The sequence below is a fragment of the Eumetopias jubatus genome, unplaced genomic scaffold, assembly GCF_037043125.1.
Source record: "Eumetopias jubatus isolate StellerSeaLion01/CBP00866 unplaced genomic scaffold, mEumJub1_p1.0 scaffold_12, whole genome shotgun sequence".
Lineage (NCBI taxonomy): Eukaryota > Metazoa > Chordata > Mammalia > Carnivora > Otariidae > Eumetopias > Eumetopias jubatus.
This window is the reverse complement of record NW_028274818.1, coordinates 112462700-112473172: the sequence shown is the minus strand read 5'-3', so window position 1 is coordinate 112473172 and position 10473 is coordinate 112462700. Positions and strand designations below refer to the sequence as shown.

The 10473-nt window shown below is 55.9% G+C and overlaps 1 pseudogene; it reads right to left on the bottom strand.

The window, feature by feature from the left end:
- Positions 1–7264: 7264 nt before the first annotated feature.
- LOC114204251 (histo-blood group ABO system transferase pseudogene) lies at positions 7265–8543 on the bottom strand (annotated as a pseudogene).
- Positions 8544–10473: the final 1930 nt, after the last annotated feature.

The window sequence follows — 10473 nt, the reverse complement described above, 5'->3', positions numbered from 1 at the left end:
GGGCTCGATCCCAGGACCCCAGGATCATGACCTGAGCTGATGGCAGACACTTAATGACTGAGCCACCCAGGCGCCCCTCAAGCTCAACTTTTAAACAGTAAAAGGCTGCTTTGAATTATTTTGATTTTTTCCCTCGACCCTAACTGTAAACCTTCTGATGAGAAGACTAATCAATTATGAAACATCACCTTTGACAAATGACAAGACATCATCCAAGTCTGTATCTGACAACAAAAAGCCAACTAAATCTAGATGCTGGCCATTCAACCATATCCTAGGCCCAAATGAATAAACCCTGTTAGATGAAGGAACAAATGATATGTTAAAAACACACAAAGAGTAAATTTCACCTTCCCTTTCTAATAAAGGTTACTTCTAGGAAACAGATGATCAGAATCTATTTTGTAAGCAATAAGTGAATAGAGAAAATGGGATCCCCTGCAATCTTCTACCTGCAGGGAAATGAAGTAACTCCTGCATCAAAAGGAGAATGCTGACAGCTACTGAAGTTTTACTTTGTGGCTCAACTAGAGAAAAGAGGAAAGCCAAGGAGGTTTGGGTTTCACAAGAAATTTTACCTCCAGTCCTGACATGAAGATGACACTGTGCCAAATGGGCCTACTGCTTTCTCTGAACACTGACATCCTGTGAAAAGCTGCATCACTGACTCACAGGCTGATGTTCAAGACATTGAGGCTCCTGGAGCCAGAGCAGAGAAGTGCTGTCAGGTGGGGATGAGAAGGCACCTCCCACCTCTGTCCTGCACACCTGCTTCGGTTTCTGAGAGAAGGGGAAACACGTGCTTGTTTTTAAGTAGTAGTTATCTTCATTCTAGTGTAGACCAATGACTTTGACATTTTTGGAAAAGCGAAATTACTCTTCCAAATGAACACCTCAACTCTTCTCTTCCTCGTGGAACTTGAGTGGGGTCTGGTTTACTCCAGATTCCAGGCCCCCACCTGGAAGACCCTCCTGCACCATCCTGTCAGCCCATTACCACCATCCCCGGGGGACATGAAACCATCCTGTCTTTGGGAGGACAGGTCTCCTGCAGGAGCCAGGGAGGGAACTGGTCCCTCTCCCCTCCCCAGGTCCAGGACTCCAGGGACCTGCAAGAGATCTTCATCTGAGGAGGAGTCATGGAGAACAAGTGTGTGTCGTCAGCCTAGCAAGTGAAATAACCAAACCCCCACGCTCAGGTTCTAACAGAAGCAGAATTTCAATGTACCGTTTGGGGGCAGCCTCCTCCCCTTATACATGGCCTTGGGGGACCCCAAGGAAAGTCTTCTTTGTTCTCCTTCCCTCCGAGAGGAGCTGGCCCTGTGTCACGGGGTCCCCACCATGTCCCACTGCTGAGGAAGAGCCACACACAGGGGCCTGGTGTCAGGAGTCTGGTCGGCCACTGCTCCTGGGCTCCTGGCCATGGGCCTGGCGGCTGCATCAAAAAGCTAAATTGCTTTTGGGGAAAGGAGTGCTCACTGGTGACACCGCTCACCATCCCCCTCTGCACTCTGCAATCCAGGCTCTGTGCCCAGCTTACGTTGATCACCAGCACTCCACATGTTCCTGCCATGGGAGGGATCATTCAGCATCACCCCATTGCACAGAGGAGGAGAGCGAGGCCCAGAGAGGGGAGGTAAATGGCTCCAGTCCCAGAGCTGGTCAGCAGAGAAGCTGGAAAGCCAGCTGTCCAGAGCCCCTGCTAGACCAGCCAGAGACTCCCTGAGTGGAAAGCGAGCCCTCCCCTGCCTGACCAGCCATGCACTGGCCCGTAACCTTCATGATGGCCTGTTCTTGACCGTGAAGGTGAGCTGGCCGACTAGGAGGGGGAGTTCAGCTGGTGGGACAGGCTGTAGCTAGAGGACAGAGTGACATGTCTGAGCTAGCATAAGCCACACTCTGGCCTCCCTCCCGGAGCCTGCCTGGGAGCTGGAATCTGGGTGCCTTAGGGGCCAGCACACAACAGGGTCTGCACTGACCAGGGAGCCATGGCCACCAGGGAGAGTCCACTCTGCCCTCTTCCCGCTCCTGCCTGGCCTCACCTCTCCTCACTTTGGGGCTGCAGGACCCGGAACCAGGCCCCATAGGAATGGCTCGGTTCCAGCTTGTAATGATTTTGCAGCTCCCGGAGCCCCTGGATTTCCTGGGGCCGGAGGGAGGACTGGCTGTGGACAAGGACTGGGCTGAGGGGGATGCAGGGCCTTGTGGAGAGTGAAGGATGGGGCAGGGGCCAAGTCCTGGGGACACTGCTCATGTCCACAAAGGGCTGAAATCCCTGAATGTCCACAGGGTCCCTCATTACAGTAACGACCCCCTTCACACTCGGGCATCCTGCTGGTGGGCCCCTCCACCCCGGCCTCCTTCCCGCCCCTCTGACTCCAGCCAGGGCTGCCGCCAGGGACAGGCTGGACCTCTGTCCCGGCTCCTGCCAGAAAGACAAGGCAGAAGGAGGAGAGGAGAAGGGGAAGGGGCAGACTGATCTCGTGTCCTGAGTCGGCCCCCACTGATGCCTCCAGGTCCACTGGCCCAGCCCTGCACTTAGCTGGACCCTGAGAGGGAGTCTGCATTCCAGGGCAAGTGGGTGGGGACTATTCAATGACCTGTGCGTCCCCAGATATCCTACCCACCTGTCCTTGCACGCTAAGGCCTGCCGCCCAGGGTGGGCGTGCTTGTGGGGCCCAGCAGACTTTGGGGCCACAGAGCAGTCGGCTGTGGTGAGGGAATGTGGGGGACCGGTCAGGTGCAGAGCCATGGGTCTCATGTACATCCGCTGCAGGGCTGGGTCACTGTACAGGTGCTGTGTGCAGGTCCCCTTTGCACACCAGGCCATGACACACCTGGCTGGCCCTCTCCGTGCGGAGGCCTGTGTGCCTGGTGCACCTGTCCCCCACCTACCCCTGGAGGAGCAGCCACGTTCAAGCGTTTCCATGTCCAAACCTCAGGGACAGTTGGGAACCTGGGTCAAGAGAGACAGGGACTGGCTCAGGATAAATGAGGGGTGCAGAGCCCAAGGAGCAAGGCTGCTCTCCAGTCCTAGACCAGCCCCAACCCTCCCATGAGGGTCGCTTTGGGGGGGAGAGCCCCTCAGATCCTCGGGGATAGCTACCCACCCCGTCCCATGTGGGGACATGACCTTGGCATCCCCAGGCATGTAGAGGCATGTGCACCTGCAAACCCACCCACACACACCACTCTGACTGCCCAGCTGGGGGTCAGAAGGGGAGGACACCCTGGGAGCGAGGTGGGGGACAAGGGGGAAAGAAGAAAGAGGTTGGAGACAGCTGGGCCATGGGGCAGGGCATCAGGACTCCTGGCAAGGACCCAGATCCAGAGCATGGGGAGGGGAGACAGGCCAGGCTGATGGTAGGGGTCCCCAAGGGGCCCAGGGGGTTGCCAGGGAACTGGGAGATGACACGGTCTGGGTTCCGGTGTCCACCACCACCCTGCGAACTTGGGAGTAGGAAGACATACCCACCCCCAAGTCCAGAGGGGCTACAGCACAAAAGGCCTCAGCTTACTCTGCAGTCACTTGGGCTGCAGAGATGCAGTGTCCCAAGGGTCGCACAGGCTTGTAGAAGAGCCTGTTGGCCTTGACTCTCCATCCCTGACCCACTGTGCTCCCAGTGCTGGGAAAATGCTTTGTACTCCCTCGAGGTCCTTCTCAGCAGAGGACACACTGGGGGCACAGAGGACCCAGCAGGTGGACTGCATTTGGGGAGACGTCCCCGTGAAGGTTCCTTCCCGGCTGTGAACCCAAGACTCCGCCCCATTGTTTCATCCCCTCCCCCTATGTTCTTTCTCTCTGGTACATATTAACTGTTATTTTATCCTTCCATGTCCTATGTACTGTTTATTATTTGTTTTAAACAAAATTCCTTGTTTTGAATTGAACACGTCATGAGCATTAAGTACATGCCCAACGCTGTGCCACCACACCCCAGAACATTGCTGCAGAATATCTCATTCCCCAAAGGAGTCCCCAAACCAGAAACGCTCCCTGCCTATTTCTCCTCCAGCCCAGACCCTGGAGACCCCTAAGCTGCTTTCTCTCTCTGTTCCTTTACTTATTCCTGATGTTTCTCTAAGTGGAATCAAACAATAGTGGCCTTTGTGTCTGCCCCCCCTATTTTCAAAGGGGACTCATTTTCTTCCGTGTTTGTTATAAAATTTCCCTTATTTGATATTGAAATCCCCGATGGATTACACATCAGATGTAATCATAGAGGCCACTTTAGGAATTATGGGCACAATCTCGGGGCTGAGACCCCTGGTCCTGCTGGGACACCACAGCCTGACCCCAGACAGGACAGGGCTGGTTCCTCCTGTGACCCACACAGAAACCAGGGAAATGCAGAAAGCTGGAAGACACACCTCAAAGGGCAAAAGCATTGCTCACAACCCAAGGCCAGAGAAGGTTGTCACATGACTCTGGTCCAACCATGCTCCAAGTCACTGGGTTCCACAGGGACGGAGACCAAACACATGCAAGTCCAAAGCGGAAGGATAGGCACGCAGGGAATATGTGTCAGAGATGCAGGAGCTCCTGGGGAAGGACTCCGGCAAAGGAAACCCTAAGGAGGCAGCTCTGGTCACCCTCAGACTGGCAGGTGTCTGGTCTGGGGACTAGCAGCCCTGGGGAGATCGTGAGGAAGTAGAGGTCCCCTAGAGAGAATGGTGACAGGCACCCCTATCTAACCATAACCCTAACCCTCCGAGGCTGTAGGCTGACAGTGACTGGCAGGAGAGGAGGTGCACCGGATGCAGGAGAGAGCCCTCAGGAAGAGAGGAGGGGGCAGGTGCTCCCCCAACAGCTGGAGGTACTCAGGTTAGCCACCCCCCCACCCTGCAGTCTGGCAATGACTGGCAGGAGAGGAGGTGCACCTGATGCAGGAGAGAGCCCTCAAGCAGAGAGGAGGGGGCAGGTGCTCCCCCAGCAGCTGGAGGAACTCGGGGTAGCCACCCTCCCAGGCTGCAGGCAGACAGTGACTGGCAGGAAAGGAGGCACCTGGTGCAGGAGAGAGCCCTCAGGCAGAGAGGAGGGGGCAGGCCTTCCCCCAGCAGCAGGTGCACTGGGGCAGGCTGAGGGGGCATCCGTGGACAACAGTGCCTGCAGCTGGGGTCTCCACACAGACCCCCTCCTCGGGCTCAGCACAAGCTTGTCTGGATGGCCTTTGTCCCCCAAATACAAAGTCTGGCCCAGGACCCTCCTCAAGCCCCGACTCCCAATCCTTTGACCTCAGCTCAAGTGACAAGAAATGGCCAATAGTTTAGGTGGTGTTGGGTGCACCGGGGCATTTGTTTTTCTGGCCCATGCTGTAACATTGCTGGCATTTTAAAGATCTCAGGGCTTTGGTTCAAAATCGGTAGGATGCCGGGGACCACAGTCGGCTTTCTGGAAACCTGCCTCTTGGCATTGCAGCCCTCCCATCCCACCAGTTGTGCTCAGAATCCCTCCAGGTCACAGACCCACAGTCTTGCCTCCTCAGATGGCCCGGACGATGCACCTTCAAAAAGCGATCCCGGTGGTGCAGCAGGACACACCGCGGATTCCAGCAAATCCGCCTCCCAGAAACTGAGGGTACTGCTGGAGGAGCTGTCTGAAAACAGCCATGTCAGGGTTCCAGGAAGATACCAGAGGCACAGGAGTAACTGAGGAGCACCTGAATGTCAGGTAGCGGCAGTCAGAGCTTCCAGACCTTTCTTCCCTAAAGCTCCTCATTCCTCAGCCTTTCTTCCGGTGATTCTGCCTGGTTTCTATTTGCCCCAACTGTTATCCATTGCCTTAGGCAGCAGAGACGCACTTTTGCCTTTAAATGTTTTGGACATTGAATGTCCTCCAGTAGCCACTTCACTGCTGGGAGGGTTGGTAGCAAGCAAGAAGTCCCAGAGGACTCCAAGGGTCTGGACTTGGTGTTTCCCTCTCCTGAGATGGGGACACCTGTGGGAGGTGCAGGTGGTCAGCTGGGGGAGGGAGGTAGGCACCTGACATAGACAGATGGGGTATAGGTGAGGCCCGAGGCCCCCGGGGTATGTGCCTGGCACCCGGACTGAACAGGTCTTCAAAGCTGCAGACTGGCTGGGATCATCTTCAGGCTGAGGAGGAAGGTGAGGGGAGCAGAGGGGACTGAGGAGGTTCGGCTCAGACAGGAGAGGGCTGAGCCACACTTTTTGGGGGAAAGTGGGTCAGGTTCAGGCTCACAGAGACAGACCTTGAGGCCATTATGCCATATGAAATAAGCCAGTCCCTAAAGGACCAACACCAGAGGACCCCACTTGGGAGGGATGGAGAGCACTCCCATTCACGGAGGTGGAAGGAGCTGCTGGGTGCGGGGGCTGGGGAAGTGGAATGGGGGGTAGGGTCTCATGGGTAGAGGTTCAGTTTGGGATGATGAAAACATTGTGGTGATGGACGGAAGTAGCCGGTTCAGAACAGGGAATACACTTATTGCCACTGAAACGCGCCTCATGGTATCAGCTGTATGTCCATTATACCACAATACAAAAGAAGTGAGTCAGGAAGTTGGGGCCATCGCAAGTCCCTGGAGGGCCCAGGAGCAGGGAGCCTGTCTCTTAGTTCTCGCTCTCACGCTCTGCCCCTTGTTGGGTGACTGAGCTCAGTAAGTGCTTGCTAAGACACAGTGCAGGCAGCTGGTCCAGAGAAAGTGCACAAGTGCAAACCCACTGGTGGGCACTTAGGAATCCCAATGGGACGTGCATCCAGACGGAGCAAGTGCCCACATTTCACAAACACCAGCACAGAAATAGCCATTTAAAACCAAGGCAGGAACCTTATATAGCCCAGAGGGCTCCACGCTCCTGGAGGCCAAGCTAGTGGCCATGGCCAAGGGCTCTGGTGGTGAGGGCACTGGGAGGTCTGAGAGGTGGCTCGGCGCACCATGACCCTGAAGCCCCATGGCTTCAGTGAGGTGTAAGGACTGGGAGGGAAGACCCGGCCAGCGCCCTTTCTGGCTCCATGGGTGCTACAGGGCTGCTCCCAGCTCCAACAGGTGATGTCTGTTTAGAACCACGGAGAAAACCTTTTCCCTCAATTGTTCTTTTTAAAAATGGTTGCTCAGCATTGACATAGAAAAACATCCAACATAAAACTGGAGCCGTTCACAGGTGCAAATGACCCTGAAATGATCAAAATGTAGTGACTGACCACAAAGAGAGGAACTTGTGCCCCCAGACAGGCCTCCTGTACACAGGGGTAGCTGGGGCGTTGGCATGCCCATGCAAGCAGTGCTGGGCTCCACAGTTTCCCTCAAGGGGACAGAAGTAGGAATCTGGTCTGATGGCTCTGCTCAAGGAAGCACCCCCTGATGGAGATGGAGGCAGCCCTGCGTGAGTTCCAGATGTCCTGGTGACTCTTGGGCACAGCGACAAATCTCAGCTTCTTCATGACCCAGGGAATGATGGGCGGCCAGCCCAGCAGCCTCAGGTCCTGCAGATCCTCCAGAGGACAGCCCAGCTTCCGCGGGTCCTGTATGGCCTCTGGGGGCAGCTCCTCATGAGTTCTGTGTGTCCTGGTGATTCTTGGCATTGGCCTGAATCTCAGCTTCTTCATGACAGGGGCCAGCCCAGCAGCAGCGGGTCCCACAGGTCCTTCAGGGGACAGCCCAATAGCCGCGAGTCCCACAGCTCCTCTGGGGACAGCGCCTCATGAGTTCTGGGTGTCCTGGTGATTCTTGGGCACAGCCATGGATCTCAGCTTCTTCATGACCCGGGGAATGATGGGGGTCAGGCAGCAGTTGTGGGTCCCACAGGTCCTCCAGGGACAGCACCTTCGTGGGCCCATGGTCCAACAGGTACCTGTTCAGGTGGCTCTCATCGGGCCACACAGCCTCAATCCCATTGGCCCAGCTGACCACCATCGCCTGGTAACAGGCCGAGGTCAGTCGGGGAACCTCCACCACAAATCCCCCAGAAAGGCCCCCATGTAATAAAAGTTGCCCTGGTCCCTGGGGATGTAGGTCTGGGACTGTGGCCAGGGCTCACAGCTAAAGTCCTCATGGGCTGCCCAGTACAAACCAGGGTGTGGGTGCCAAAGAGGGGGGACAGGATCTCCATGCCCACATGGTCCCAAAACTTCATTCCCGCATCCACGTCCACGCACACCAGGTCTTCCACGTCACAGAGGAAGCGCTGCTCGCGGAAGTGGCTTAACATCACTCTGTGCCGCATGGACATATCCTGCCAGTGCAGGACGCCGCGTACCTCGAGGATCACCACCCTCCAGCCCTCCCAGAGTGGCACACGGGGCACAGCAACCAGCGGGTCGTTGAAGACGTAGTAAGTGACCCTGTGTCCACCATGAGGACCACCACCCTCTGGCCCACATGGAGGGGCACACGGGGCCTGGCAGCTGGCTGATTGGTGAAAACCTAGTAGGTGACCCCATGCCCCAACATGTAGTGCTTCTCTGCTGTCTGCAGGAACAGCTCCAGGGAAGACCATGCATCCACAGGGGCAGTGGACAGGGCAGGAAGAGGGTCACTGCCAGAGGTTGGCAGCAGGACCCCAGAGTTGGGGGCCATGGACATGTGCACCTTCTTCAAGGGGGCGGGCCCTGGGCTGCTTTAAGCAACAGCCACCTCCAGATCTTCCTGAGGGAATCAGCCAGCAGGACCTCCCTAATATCTGTTCCCAGAGATGGAGGCCATCAGCACTCCATCTTACAAAGGGGAGCCTGAGGCTTCGGAGGCTAGAAACCCATGCAGCCCCACAGCCAGCATGCTGGAGCCAGGAACACTCCCGCTGTGCTGAGCTCCTGGGCAAACCCTGCAGGTGCCCTCTACTGGCAGCTCCCCTGCAGATTACATCCCCACCTTCCAGGAAGGAAGTACCTTTGGGCACAGCCTTCATTTCTATGTCTTACAGAGTGGCTAGAATCAGCAGGGCCGGCCATCCGTCTCACTTTGCTTTGAGTGTGCTGCTGCTAGCCCCCACAGAACTGTCTCCACTTCCTGTAGTGTCCTCCCTGGAAGGCTGCTGGGCATCCTGCTGACAAGGTGCTCAGTAAGCCACTGGTATTCCTAGGAGGGGTCATCCTCAAACTCTGCCACATCAGGAATCAGGTCCAGCCCGTGGACAGGGAAGGCAAAAGATGACACCAGGAGGAAGAGGGGCTTGCTTAGGCCCCAAGCTTGAATCCAAGGGTGTAAGCTTCCAGGTCCAGGTCTACATCTCCCCGGCCCCAAAGGGTTCAAAGTCTTATCCAAACACGTCCCATGGCTGGTCCCCCTTTAAGGGTACTACCTGCTCCCCCCTGTGAGGACAGCAGCTCCCCCATTATAGGCAAGTGTGGTGAGCCCCGCTGAGACTGATGTTTTTGCGTAGGCACTAAGGCTACTTTCCTGTGCCTGCCCCATACCCGGCAGGTTAGTAAATCACTCACACAGGGAGGGCAGGCACTACATTTAAATAGGGGATAAGCACACTCAACCAGCAGACATGAGTCAGGTCACCAGAGGGCAAGTCCAGACCCAGACAATGGGGCAACAAGCCAGATATGAAGCAGGGGGATAGAAGAGTGATCCTGGCAGAGGGCAGAGCAAAAGCAAAGGCTTGTAGTCAGGCCCAGGGCACATGTGGGACGACCACATATTTGGGTGGCCCACAAAAGGGGGGCCATGGTGGAAGAGGTGAGGCTGGAGAGGTCGGGCAGGAGGGGAGCAGACCACAGAGAGGCCCAAAGTTTATGTTATGAAAATATCACTCTATTACCAGAGGAGAACGGGTTCTGTGCAGCAGAGGACAGGGAGACCCTAATCCCTACACCTAACATGAGTCATACCCTAACACATACACTAACCCTAACCTGTACCTTAACCCGTACCCTAACCCTAACCCGTACCCTAACCCTAACCCCTAACCCATACCCTAACCCTAACCCTAACCCATACCATAACCCTAACCCGTACCCTAACCCTAAACTGAACCCTAACCTGAACCCTAATCCTAACCCGAACCCTAACCTGTACCCTAACCCATACCCATACCTGTACCCAAACCCGTACCCTAACCCTAACCCATACCCTAACCCTAACACGTACCCTAACCCATACCCAAACCCGTACCCTAACCCATACCCTAAACCCTAAACCGCAACCCCAATCCCAACCTGAACCCAAAGCCTAACCCGAACCCCTCCCCCAGGTCCATAACCCCGAACCCAAACTTGAACTCAAATCCCTAAACCCTAAACCTGAACCCTTAACTCAAACCCCAAATGCTGAACCCAAACCTGAACCCCGAAAGCGAACCTGAACTCGAACCCCTAAATCCAAAATCCTAACTCAAACCCCGAACCCGAACCCTCAACCCGAACCCAAACCCTAACCTCTAAGCCCTAAGCCCTAGCCCCACCCCAAACCCTAACCCTAACCCCTAACCCCTAAGCCCTAAGCCCTAGCCTGAACCCCAACCCTTAGCCCAAATCCCCTCACCCTAGCCTGAACCCCTCGCCCCTCG